The sequence below is a fragment of the Urocampus carinirostris genome, chromosome 20 (genome assembly GCF_059441175.1).
Source record: "Urocampus carinirostris isolate Australia breed hairy pipefish chromosome 20, RoL_Ucar_1.0, whole genome shotgun sequence".
Taxonomy (NCBI): domain Eukaryota; kingdom Metazoa; phylum Chordata; class Actinopteri; order Syngnathiformes; family Syngnathidae; genus Urocampus; species Urocampus carinirostris.
Window position 1 is genome coordinate 239151 of NC_142368.1, and position 12711 is coordinate 251861.

Sequence of the window (12711 nt, forward strand, 5' to 3'; positions counted from 1 at the left end):
TTTTCATTTGTTATTTTTCCTATTTCCTTAAACGGTGACTTTTATCTGACGCGAAATAACGGGGATGGTTTGTTTCCTCAAATGTTTTTTGGTTGATAAATGGGAATGAATGGAAAACGGTCAATATACCTACAGGGCGGCGCCGGTCTTTGGCGACATCCAGTGGACATTTTTTAAACTGCGAGTCTTTGCGGCTCATGTGCCTCGGCTTCGCGGGCCGGATTCAACCCGTCGGCGGGCCTGATCCAGCCCGCGGGCTGCGGTCTGACCACCGTTTGTCTCGTCACAACGTGGAGCCGGAATTGATGCGCAAGGAAGCGACCTTGGAGTGCCATGTCCGATCTCATTGCGTACAATGTTTCACAATATTGACGATAAGGACGATTCCAAGTTCTGACTTTCCACTAAAATTCGGAAACAATAAAATATTTCTGTATTCGAAAATCCCCCCCAAAAAATGTTTTTCGTTTTTGTTCGAGTTCGTCACTTCTTAAATGTTTGAGAAACAAACCCCTGTAATGATGTTTTGCTCCTTTCCCCCCGCGACCCTTTTGAGGATAAGCCATGGACGGTTGCCACTCTTCATGTTTCAGTTCTAAAGACACGAATGTCTCCTTGGAAATTTGCAGACAGTGACGCCCCCTGCCGGTCAATAAACATTATTGACGTGCACGCATCAGTCTTTTTCAATCTTTGATTGTTTGTTGTTGTTAAAAAAACATGGCCGTCCATTGAAAAGATTTCAAAATAATTTCCTATCTTTTCTTTCAACTTAAATGATAAAAAGATTTTCTCCTCATTTGTGCTCTCCTGTAATTTGGCTCATCCTATTTGAAAGTTTTAAAAGTGAATGCTTTAAGTTTTGAAACGCTAGTAGCAACATAAAAAGTCAAAGATAAAGAAAAGATACAAAGATAGAAGTAAACAAAACAAAACCACGCGTTTGTTAAAATATGGCTTAAGCATTTCAGGATTTTTCAACAAAGGTTCACACAAAAAAGTTGGTAAAAAAAAGAGGTGGGTATGTCCGCTAAAGTCAAAAAATAAATATATTTTGGTCGCAACAAAGGTTGAGAGCTGTTGGCGGGTTGGAAGCTTCATACAAGAAGGGCTCGGTTTTTGTGGAAGAAAAAAAAAGGTCACATTTTAAAATGTTAAAAGGATTATATATTTCTTTGACAAACTAAATGCAACTAAGCTATGGAGGCGGAAATATACGACAGCCAGCGAACACATCTGGATCACATCATAAATAAGTGGGGTCCGTCGTCCGCTCTCAAGAGTCCTTGGACTTTTTTTGTACACAGGGTAGGATATCGGGATCATACCGATATTTTATTCGTGCGGTCCAAATGATTGAAATGGGATGATTTCATACAATTTTTCACTTCACAACTGTTATTTAAGGTCAACCAAAACATAGTGCCAGAAAACATACAAAAATGATTCACTCGGAAAGAGGGAAAATATACCTTGAGGGGCTGTCGTGAATTCAAAATCCCAAAGGTGAGAACCACCAGGAAAAGGATGTGTGTGTCTGTGTGCGGAGTCAGACTTTGGAATCATTTGCAAAATGAGATCAAACAATGTCCAACTATCCACGTGTTCAAATTGAAATACAAAAAAGCATTACTGGCGAAATACAGGGATGAAGAAAATGGGATGTGAGGGAGATTGGAAATACTGCGTTTAAAACTATGGTTAACTTGTTGTTATTGTTGCTATTATTACGTCAGAACTGTTATAAGTATTGTGTTGATTTTTATTGATATGATCACTGGTGCCGCAGTGACATTATGCGCATGATGACGTTGAGGGATGGGTATTGCGAAGATGAGTGTATAAAATATGTGATTATTGTAACTATTATAATGATTGATATCTGACCTATGTAATAAGTATATCCATGAGATTTTGTTGTATTGGACACAAGAGGAGCTATCTATAAAATGTATTTAATAGGGAAGATAAAGGGCTAGGAAAAAGAAGCATCTGCTTCTGACTACCCATTTTCCAACATGTTATGTGACATTATTTTGTTGTTGACTCATTGTTTTTGTCCTGTTTTTATTTTTATGTTCGAAATAAAAGTTTTCATTCATTCATATTTTATATATATATATATTTATAACTTTTACTATATCTCTATTCTTTTTTCTAGAAAAAAATAAAAATAATACTTCAAATGAGCAAAAAAATATGTTATTGTACGACGTTCATGCTCTTTTAAAAAAAATTTCAATTAAAAAAAATAAGAAAACGAGGAAAAAATGTGCAATATTTATACTTGATTTGCTTTATTTTATTGTTTTTTTTTGCAATGCAATTTTAAAAAGCGATGTTAAAACAAAATGTTATGAAATATACAATGCCAACTCACAAGCAGATAAGTAGTATATGAAAATCCCCAAAAAGTGTGATATGCTGCCACCTATTGATATGGAAGACTATTCCGGTTACATGTCTGATCAATAAAAGAAAGCAAATACTGAGGTCTCACAGCACACTGGTTGAAAAGACTGCCAAACACGCTACTATCAGGTACTCGAAATGAAAAACGGAGCTCACCTCCTTGTAGCTCCCAATATCTTCAACAATAGTAACTGATTCAAATGACAATTGTCACATCGGTTCGCCGATGAGATTCTCAAAAGAAGGATACGCAGATGTTCAGAAGGTATTTCAATTCCACCCCAAAATGAGCGTGCGTTACGCCATTCGTGATTCATTTCTACGCACAATCATTGACTGACTTTCGGAAGGAGAAGTCAAACAGTTACAACTCTTTGACGATGTCTAAAAATTGGCCAAAGTCTGCTGTAAATGAGTCAATGGAAACAGCTGGACTTATCCTCTGAAAAATGTGTAAAATACAAAGTTTTTCAGATTGTGATCTAATTTGACAAGGTACCAGGTAAGGCTTCAAGCTATCGTCTCACCTGTTTTTCAGGCATTCGTTTGTGAAATCAAACTCGGGCGAGAATCAAGACCTTCTACTTCTGTGTGTTCCGACTCGGATGACTCAATGTTGGTAGCACTTGCAGTGATGATTTCAGTTTTTGGATCTTCCCTTTCTAAAGAGACCCAAACTGTCTATTTTCTCCGGAGGGTTCAAGAAGAGCATTCATTTGATTTTGGCTACGTCACCGATTGGGATTTTAGGACAATTGTACAGGAATGTTAGATATAGATAGATGTCTACATAGATGTCTAGATAGAGATAGATAGATAGATAGATAGATAGATAGATAGATAGATAGATAGATGTCTAGATAGACAGATGTCTATATGGATAGATGGATATCTAGATAGGTGTCTAGATAGATGGATATAGATAGACGTCTAGGTAGATAGATAGATGTCTAGATATATAGATAGATAGATAGTTGTCTAGATAGATGCCTAGATAGATAGTTGTCTAGATAGATAGATAGATACTTCGTACATCCCTGTAGGGAAATTCACACTGTTAAGAAGTTAAGGAACCAATTTGCTGGTGTCATTGTGCTTTAAAAAAAGCGACTTTCAGTTTGTGAAACGCGCCAGTCCCTTTAGATTTCCTTTGGAACCCGGAAGTCAAACATGGAACGCATTAAAGACGACACCGTATATGGAAAAGCTTCTTCTAAAGAACACGTTTGCTCAAGATGATCTGAAGCTCAAAATAGCCGAGCGGAAATAGCAACGTATGGAACCTCCATCCTCTTCAAAGACGTGCGAGGAACCTCTTGGATACCAACCAATCCCGTTTCCGTGACCTGCTGTCAACGTTCAAAAGCGGACATCTAGCATGGCTTTAACGTCAAGTTTCTTTCTTTGGCCCTTCATCACAACACGTCTCAAAAGCCTGTACACACTACAGACTACGATGACATCATCCCCTGATCTAAAACCTACACGAGGGAAAGGGAAACCTCAAAAACTCAGTATTAGGAATAATTGAGAAGGGACCGCACAGTGAGGTCATCCCCCTACCAGGATGAGCAGGCAGCAGCGATTATATTTGAAAGCTAAACTCTTCTAAACTTGACACAAACGTTCCTAACGTTTTCCCATATACATAAATTGATGCAGTTTGTGTTTTTCCGCTTAAAAGAAGAAGTCAGCGAGAGAAAAGCTGTAAGTACAAAAAGGAAAGTTGACTGTGAGGGCTGGCACTTCCAAGAAAAGTGGAAAACAGAGTAATAAGCAGGTAGGCACCTTGCATGGCTGCATGACCGCTATTGGTGTGTGAGTGTGTGTGTGTGTGAATGGGTAAGTGTGAAGCACATTGTAAAGGGCTTTGGGAGCTCTTCATTGACTTGAAAAGCGCTATAGAAATGCGGACCATTTGCAATACACAGATATCCTCAACATAGCTCAATCATAAGCTACTGAATCTAAGTGTTTGAAGCCTAGACTGAAACACTGAAGATGCAGATGGAATCTCAGAGGGCAGAGGGTTCCGCAGCACACTCTGCAGATTTCTTCTGGGCTCTAGGGATAGACCGCCGTTTTAAGAGCGAAAGCTCCGAGCAGGATCACGAGGTGGCAGGTCCGCCCATCGTTTTGTAGAATGCCAACGGAGCCTTAAGTTACAAAAGAGAAAAGAAACCATCGAGACGTGAGTCATTCCGCTTGAAGACTCAACGAGACCTTTGAGGTTCTGAAAGCTGTGGGCGAGCCACAATACTTGTTTGGTTGTAGACCCAAAACTCAGTCCAAACTCAAAGCAAGCAAGGTCCAAGAAAATGTATCAAGAGATGTTGCCCGGTGGGTACAAAGGAAAATGACCATGAATCAAGACGTTTTGCTCTACTTGGAATGCATTTTGAGAATAAATGACAGTCCCTGTCGGCCTCTGGGACAGTTGGAAGGTGGTCCAAGAGGCAAGAGTCAAAGAGCGGGTGCCATTGGGATTGACAGCCCACAGCTGGAGCAACATCTCCCACTGAATACCGAGCTGAGAAAACGCCTGCTCTCCGTTGGGTCCGAAGACTGTCCTTGAAATAGACCTACCGTTCATGACCTCCATCTTGAATTGACTGGCAGGAGTTCTGCAGTGACAAAGAACAGAGCAACGACCCTTTAAAAAAGGGTCGTTTCCGCGAGGTCGGTTCTTGAAAAAGGGACTCTGGTGTCTTCTAGTGAGCAACCGTCTCCGGATTGTACACCTTCAGCTGGGGAAGGTGTGACTGCGAGGCCATCTGTGGCTCTAATTGACTTGGGCAACACCAACCAGGGTGAGAATTGAGTTTGTCGCAGAGACCCAAAAGCAAAAAACAGGAGCAGATTTTTCACACCAGGGGTCAAACCGTCTGATGAGGCTCCCTGGTCTGTATGGACCGCTTCCAGGACCGAGGACAAAAGACCAAAGGCGGGACTTGATTGAACCGATACTCTGGGGCCCCTTCTAACACTTAGGGGAAGGTACCGAGAATGACCACTGGAAACTGTTTTTGGTCTGGATTGGCCACCCTCTGAGAAGACCCAAATCAGGAGTTTCTTCTCCCAAACCATAAAGGCTAGAACCGAAATTCGAGCCGTCCGAGTTGCATTTCACGTTCTTATGGAAATTGGTCGGAAATGTTCTCATTTTTGGAGTTTTGAACTCTTGTGGTCGATGCCGTAATAGACCGAATTGCATTTGCTTGTTATCGTTCCGCGAGGATTAAAGGAAACCTCCGCCGCCAGACATTGACGCCAATCGATTTCTTTTTGTCAGCCAAATTCAGTCACTTTTCAAAGACGTTCAAAACCCATTTTCCAATTTCTTCAGTACCAGAAAAAGAAGAAATCCACTGTGAATTGTGTTTTTGGAGAAGCCACAATTATATCCGCCATTTTTCATCTTGAGTGTGTATTCATGGCTAAAAACAACTGTAATATGTGGCTTCCATTTCTTCTTCCCGTTATAATTTACCACTGGGTCCCTAATAAATGTCCACAATGGATACGTGATCCTTGCACTAATACACATTGTTTAAGTGTAGCAAGCTTCAGTCCTGTAGGGGGCGATGACGCTTCATAGGACAATGCCATATAAAACAATGCCAGCTGACGTTCATCACGAGGGAAGAAGAAACGCAACGGCAAAGCTAAGCCACCACAGAGCAGTGTTAGCCTCGTTTTTAAGCTAATTTGTTAGAAACGTGGCAGGAATTTCTAGCAATTGCAAGCACTTTACCCAAAATGGAAGCATTTTTAATCCTAGAAAACACAACATTACCGTTCAAGCATTTTCAAGGATTTCGAGCACCCGTACAAACCAAGTCAGACATAAGTCTCAAACATGCGGCCTCGCGGGCTCCATCAGGCACGCCAAGGGTTTGATTCCGGCCCTCGAAACAACGCAGAGACAACCCGCGAGAAGAAAAATGAACTGCAGTTAGAAATATGTCCACTTGTTGCCGCCAAAGACAGGCGCCACTCACAAAGGCACTATAGCTGTATTTCTTTTTCCATGTCTCTCATTTCTCTCCCTCTCTCTCATGTTTCCCTCTTTTTTCTTTCCAGTTTTCTTCCCTCTTTTTCTATTTCTCTCTCTCTCTCTCTCTCTCTCTCTCTCACTCTCACCCCCCCTCTCTGTCTCTAGTTCTCTTTTACCCCCACCCCTCTCTCTCTGTCTCTAGTTCTTTTATCTCTCTCTCTCTCTCTCTCTCTCACCCCCCCTCTCTCTCTGTCTCTAGTTCTCTTTTACCCCCCCCCCTCTCTCTCTATTTGTTTTTTCCTTTCTTTTGTTATTCTCTCTGTCTCTCTTTTTTATGTTTTAGTATTTTTTTTCTCTTGCTTTATTTTTCTCTATCTATTTTTCTCTCTCTCTCACTTTCTCTTTAATCTAGCAGTCTGCCCCCCACAAGAGAGTTTTGCGGCCCCCACCCGAATCGGTGATTTCTCGCCACCCATCGGAATAATGGCTCAGCCGGGGAAATTGTCGAGCCGTGGCCGCTTAAAAGCCTTTTTGTCAACCCCAACTGGAAATATTTAGCGTTTGTTTGTCCCTAGCTAACAAGCGAGCGCGCAGATTGTTAGCAAACGCGACAGTAGTCTGTATTTGAATGTTTAGCAAGTGCGGAGGGTATTAGGGCTATTGTGCGTCGCAGCTGCCTCTTTGTGCCCGCATACAAAAAAGGCTGGCTGATCCCGCCGGCTTCCCCGGAGGGCGGCCATTTTGCCCGAGGCTGCTGGTAAACAGGAGTGACGATGCCAACGCCGGGGAAAACTGGCATTTACAACAAGAAAAGCAGGGAAGACGCTTTCTATGGCCAACCAACTTGGACCTTCCACGTGCAAAAGGAAGGTCTGAGCATTCACACACCACATGGATGTTCAATCCCGATCTTGTCCACACCGTGGCGACGACGTTTCATCCCTGTTGGGAAATGGACGACACGGTACGGTAACGCGTTTTCATTTGACACGCCTTATTTGTAAAAAACGAAACGTGATTTTGATTTGTCGTTTCAAATGTTCTTCTCCACGTTTGTGTTTTTCAGAACCGTCCACTCCAGATGTGCGCGGGGACACCGGGGACAAAAGGAGGGGCGCGCAGATGTTGCCGAGCAAAGAAAACGCGCTCCCTCTGGAGCATGACACTGCTCGCCTTCTTTCCCGCAACTTCTCTTTTCAGATCAACTCGCCGAGGCGTCTTCAAAAGACCACAAAGTACACAATTCGATCATACTAACAAGATAAACATACATGCTGCAATAGTTCCCAAAATAACAAAATACTACTGTCACGGTGGCCATGGCGCCAACTGCAGCTTGTTGACAGATTGGCTCCCTGTCAGTATTCAAACTCTGTCCCGTCAGTCCCCTTTTGTCGGTCCGTCTGCAAATCTCCGTTTTCACACCCTTTTTTTACTGTCCCGTTTTTTTTTTTTTTGCTCCTGTTTGTCTCCAGGTACAATCTGTTTTGACCTCGACCACGTCTCCTCTCCTGGCTTTCGACGCGTTGCTGATCTCGACCACGTTTTTGCTCCCCTGTCCCGGCGACTGACTCGTTTTTCCGTTCCCGACACCGCCAACGCTCGCCACGGAAGATCCGCTTCCGCGTTCAGAGGGACCTGCTTTCCGCGTCCAGCGATCGCCGGATCGTGAGCGCAACCCTTTCTCTTCCTTCGACAAAACTTGTGGTAACGTTACGCGAGTGGGTCCTGTTTCCGTCCTGGTCCTGACAATCATACAGACGGCCGTACTGCAAAATGACTGGAGAAACACGACAGAAACACAACTAACTACAGTAATACTACAACAATGCTACATAAATATAACTACTGTAGAAGTAGAAAATGATGACAAAACTTGAGATGAAATTTTGTGTTAAAAACAGGGACCTTGCAAAAATACTACTACAGACAGAAATACTAGTATATTAAAATACCACACTACAGTCAGTCACATATGACACACTGTCCCTTTAATGGGAATCATTGCGAGATGGACAAAATGTCAAGTCCCGTTTTTTTGCCATTTGGGGTCTCCGGAGGACCCGAGGATTTAGTCGGGGGCCCCAAAGTCAACAAAACAAAGGAAGCCAAACTCACCCTGCGTATGTTAGAAGCGTTTCCCGGCCGGCTCGACGTCCCGTGCGGGAATCGAACCCGAGCGAAGAAAAACAAAACAAAAAACTTAACGGCCTCGCACGGGATCATGAGGGCGGGGCCAATAGGCGGGCTTTATGAGTGGGAGGGGTTTGGCCCAGAATTGCCACGCCCACCTCCAAAAATGGCTCGTTGTTAAGTAGAGTATAGGAAAACAATGCATTTGTGCCAGGGTTTTAGAGTGCCTCGTTGTCCACCGTGGGTGCGTGCAAGCCATTTATGAGCATGACCCCTTTTCTTACTGTCTCAAATCGTTTTGGACTAAATTGAATGCTTTTTTCCCCCTATTTTTCTCATTTTCTTTCTTTTCATTTTTCGATATTTCTCTCATTTTCCCTTTCTCATTTATTCCTGCTTTTTCTTCTTTTTCCCCTATACAGTATTTGCTTTTTTCACCTTTTCCTTTCTTTTATCTTTCTCTTTATTCTCATTTTTCCATTCTCTTCATCTTTCTTTTATTCTCAGTTTTCCTTTCTCTTCTTTTCTTTGTGTTTTTTCTTTTTCCCCTTTTTCTTCTTTCCTCTTGTTCCTTTCTTTCATCTTTCTTTTTCCACCTGTCTCCTCTTTCTTCCCTTTTCCTTTTCACATTCTTTTTTCCTTGTTTAAGTGATCTCAATTGTGTTACCTATTTCTTTTTATTTCCTTTTTCATGTTTTATTTTTTCCCCTCAATTTTCCCCGTTTAGTTTTTCCTTCTTTTGAATATATGTTTTGTTCTATTGTACTTTATTTTTCCATTCTTTTTATTTTCCCCTCCTGTTGATTTGATCTTTCTCCTTTCTTTATTTTTATCTGCTGCTTTTCAAGGTTGAAATGCAGGAAATGAAATGAGGACGTCGAGAGAAGTGCAAGAGAAAAACAATCTGCACTTTGAAAAATGTCCACTAGGGGTCGCCAAAGACAGTGATTTTTTTCTCTCTCTCTCTGCGTTTAATTTAGTATTCTGTCCGTCTGTGAGAGTTTTTCTTGTATTTTTTTCCATTTATAACCTCTTTTCCTTATGCACGTTCGCTCATCCGCCTTCCTAGACATATAAAAAAGGAACGAAGGGAACTTTGCACCACTAGATGGGATTGAGGGCCGTTTTAAAAATCAAAATCAGCCAAATAAATGGCAATTAGCAAGACCTCATCAAAGATTCTATTGATGAACATTTAAATGAACCACTTCTTGGAATGGTTTTACTTTTAGCCTTTTTTTAATGAACAATTTGACTTTCTATGACACTTTTTCCTTTCCTCACATGGTCAGTCTGTGCCTTGCCATAAATCCCATTTGATTTCTATGTTTATTTCTGTTGTTCGCAATTGAACCGCTGCGTGTTTCCGTTCATGGGGATAAAGGAGAGCATTTTATTCGATTGCCTTTGAGTCGCAGTTTATTGGCTGAAAATTGCTCGAAAATGCTATTTGATTGGCTTTTTCCTCCCCGGGCACAATAAAAAATGGTCCCCCGAATCAATTAGCATTGAATTTAAAAGCCCATTTAATTACCGAGACGCTTCAATTCTCCGCAGGCGAACGCTAAAAAGACGCTATAAAGACGCTATAAAGACAATAAAGGCAAACACGTTTGCATTCCAGGAGAGTTTCTCTTGTTTTCAAATTGCTCTTTTGCAGGCCTCGAGGAGCGCTGTTCTTCTCGACCGCTAGATGGCCGTAGAGAGCCGTTTGACCCTGAGCCTTCATGATCTCGTGGACAACAGAAGTCAGGGGGCAATTCGGGCTCTTTTAAGAGAAGCGGATTTTCCGGCTCGGCTCGCTAAAAACAAAATGGACTCTTTCGGCTCCCGATCGACTCTTTCATCCTTGGGCGACTAATATTGACGGATTGAAACATTTGAAAATATATGATGCACATTTATGATAATAGCCTTGACTGTTTTAATGTACAGTAAGAAGAAGAGGGAAAGAGAGAGAAAGGTATATAGCACTTTACCAGTCACTGAGGAGCTCCAAAGCCAGTTTTTCAATTCCTCCTGTACCAGAAAGAAAGGAAATCCAGTGCAAGTCCCAAATATATCTGACATTTTTAATCTTGCCTGTGCATTTCACAAGACCTATCATTTTAAATCTCATATTGATTTGTTTTAAAGATGAATTTCTTCTTCAAAAAGGACTTGAATATGTAGCTTCCATTTTCAGTTGCAGGAAGTTCTTCCCATAAGAAATTATTACTGAGAAACGCTACCTGGCTCATAACAAATATCCATAGTTGATGCGTAATCTTTGCACTATTACACATTGTTGAAGTGGAGGATACACCAGTCAATGACACTTCAAGGGGACAACGCCTTACAAACTCGTGCCAGCTGCCGTCAATCACAAGGGCAAAAATGCAACGGCAAAACCGAGCCGCCAAGGACCAATGTCGGCCTCGTTTTCAAAAGGACTCGTTGAGGAACGCGGTGACAATTTCAAACTTTTACGTCACCCCAAATTCCAGCACTTTTCACTCCTTAAGCAGTAAAATAAACAAAATGTAGATGACATGTCCCGCCTAGTGATGGAAGTGACCCTGATGAGCTTGTGCGTCTCTTGTCCATTCTCTAAGTGAATTGTGGCTGTGGTCCTCCCCCCGTCACCCCTGAGGCCGTTGAGCAAGGCGAACGTCCGGCTGACATCCGGCAGAGCCACCCCCGTGATACCCCCGTCCGTTCCTACAGAAACCGTCTATTTTTCCATTATCAAACTTTTTTGAAAACGCGCCAGGGAGCCACGAGGAAGGCCAAAGATTCGCATGTGACTTTTAAGCAGGATTAGCAAAGTGGAGTGGTTCAATTTGTTTGGCTATAGAAAGCATCTTCCTCTGTTAAGCCAATCAGAAGGCAGAGCACAATGCATTTCGGCTCGTTTGGTTTCGAGAAGAGACGGCAAAAATCGAAGCGTATCCGCCCAAGGATGCGTTCCGTGTTTATTTATGAGCACATCTAAAATGATCAATCGATGAAACGGAGACGTTGCCTTCGGGGTCCTTCGGGATTTCCGGGTCCTCGGCACGCAGGTCGGAGCGGGTGGAAACGTTAACTCGGATGCTGATCGGATAAATGACTTCTGATTTTGACACAAAAGATTGTGCTCGTGTTTTAAGATTTCAGAAATAATCAGGACTAAAGGCTTAACAAGCAAGCTAGCTGTAAAGCAATTTGAGCGGACCCAAGCGGAGGGAAACAGGTCCTGAGGCGGGGATGCTCAAATAAAGGATGGCGTTTCATCACAAAACCAGGATCAAAGTAACAAACAAGTAGTCACAAAACAAATAACATGTCTAAACAATGTTCAAACCAGAAACAAAGACGAAATGGAAATGAGATGCAAGGAACAAAGTAACAAACAAACAAGGGGTCACAAAACAAAAAACATGTCTAAACAATGTCCAAACTGGAAACAAAGACTAAATGGAGATGCTAGGAACAAAGTAACAAACGAGGGGCCACAAAACAAATAAGAAGTCCAAAGTAAATCACACCTAACAATGTCCAAGCCAGAAGCAAAGACCAAAATGGAAAAGCAATGACCTGACGCAGTGTGCTGTGCAAGCAGTGAATATAGTCTTGGGACAGTTAAGGGCAAGTGAGTGGAGATTGGCCTCAGGTGTGTCTTTCTCGAACACTTGGTTAGCGCCCTCTAGGGGAAGGAAGCCAGATCCTGACACTACCTATCTGAATACAGACTACCAAAGGACCCACGAAGAAGACATTCTAATAATTCAAGTTTATCACTTTTTGTTGACAATGTTGTAGGCGGTCTTAAACTTCGAGGTAAGCGTGCCGATTCGGAGCGTTAGCTAGCTAGTGACCTCGGGAAGGTTTGCACTGCAGCTGTCTTTCTTCACAGCAGGGGTGAGCGTATTCTTACTGACCCAGGAAGGTGGATCAGTGTTACAGAATAAACGCTCCACAAACGATCCAAGAACAAGTCCTAAACCATGTGGTACCTTCTTGTGAACGGTTTCTCCTTAGTTTAACAAGATGGACTCGATGAGTCCAACCGTGTTTCTGCCAATCAAAAGTAAGAAAGGTACTCATGTGAAGAGTAGCTTGTATTGACCCCTGAGGAACTCCGTTAGCTCTGAACAGCAATTCGGACGTTGGAGTCGCTCGCGTCTCGGAAACGAAATAATTTGTCT

At 42.3% G+C, this 12711-nt stretch overlaps 1 protein-coding gene across 3 annotated transcripts in view; it reads right to left on the bottom strand.

Annotated features, from left to right (window-relative positions):
- Nucleotides 1-12711, bottom strand: part of sash1a (SAM and SH3 domain containing 1a) — a 95237-nt gene that overhangs the window by 52563 nt on the left and 29963 nt on the right. The gene's annotated exons all lie outside the window — the stretch shown is intronic.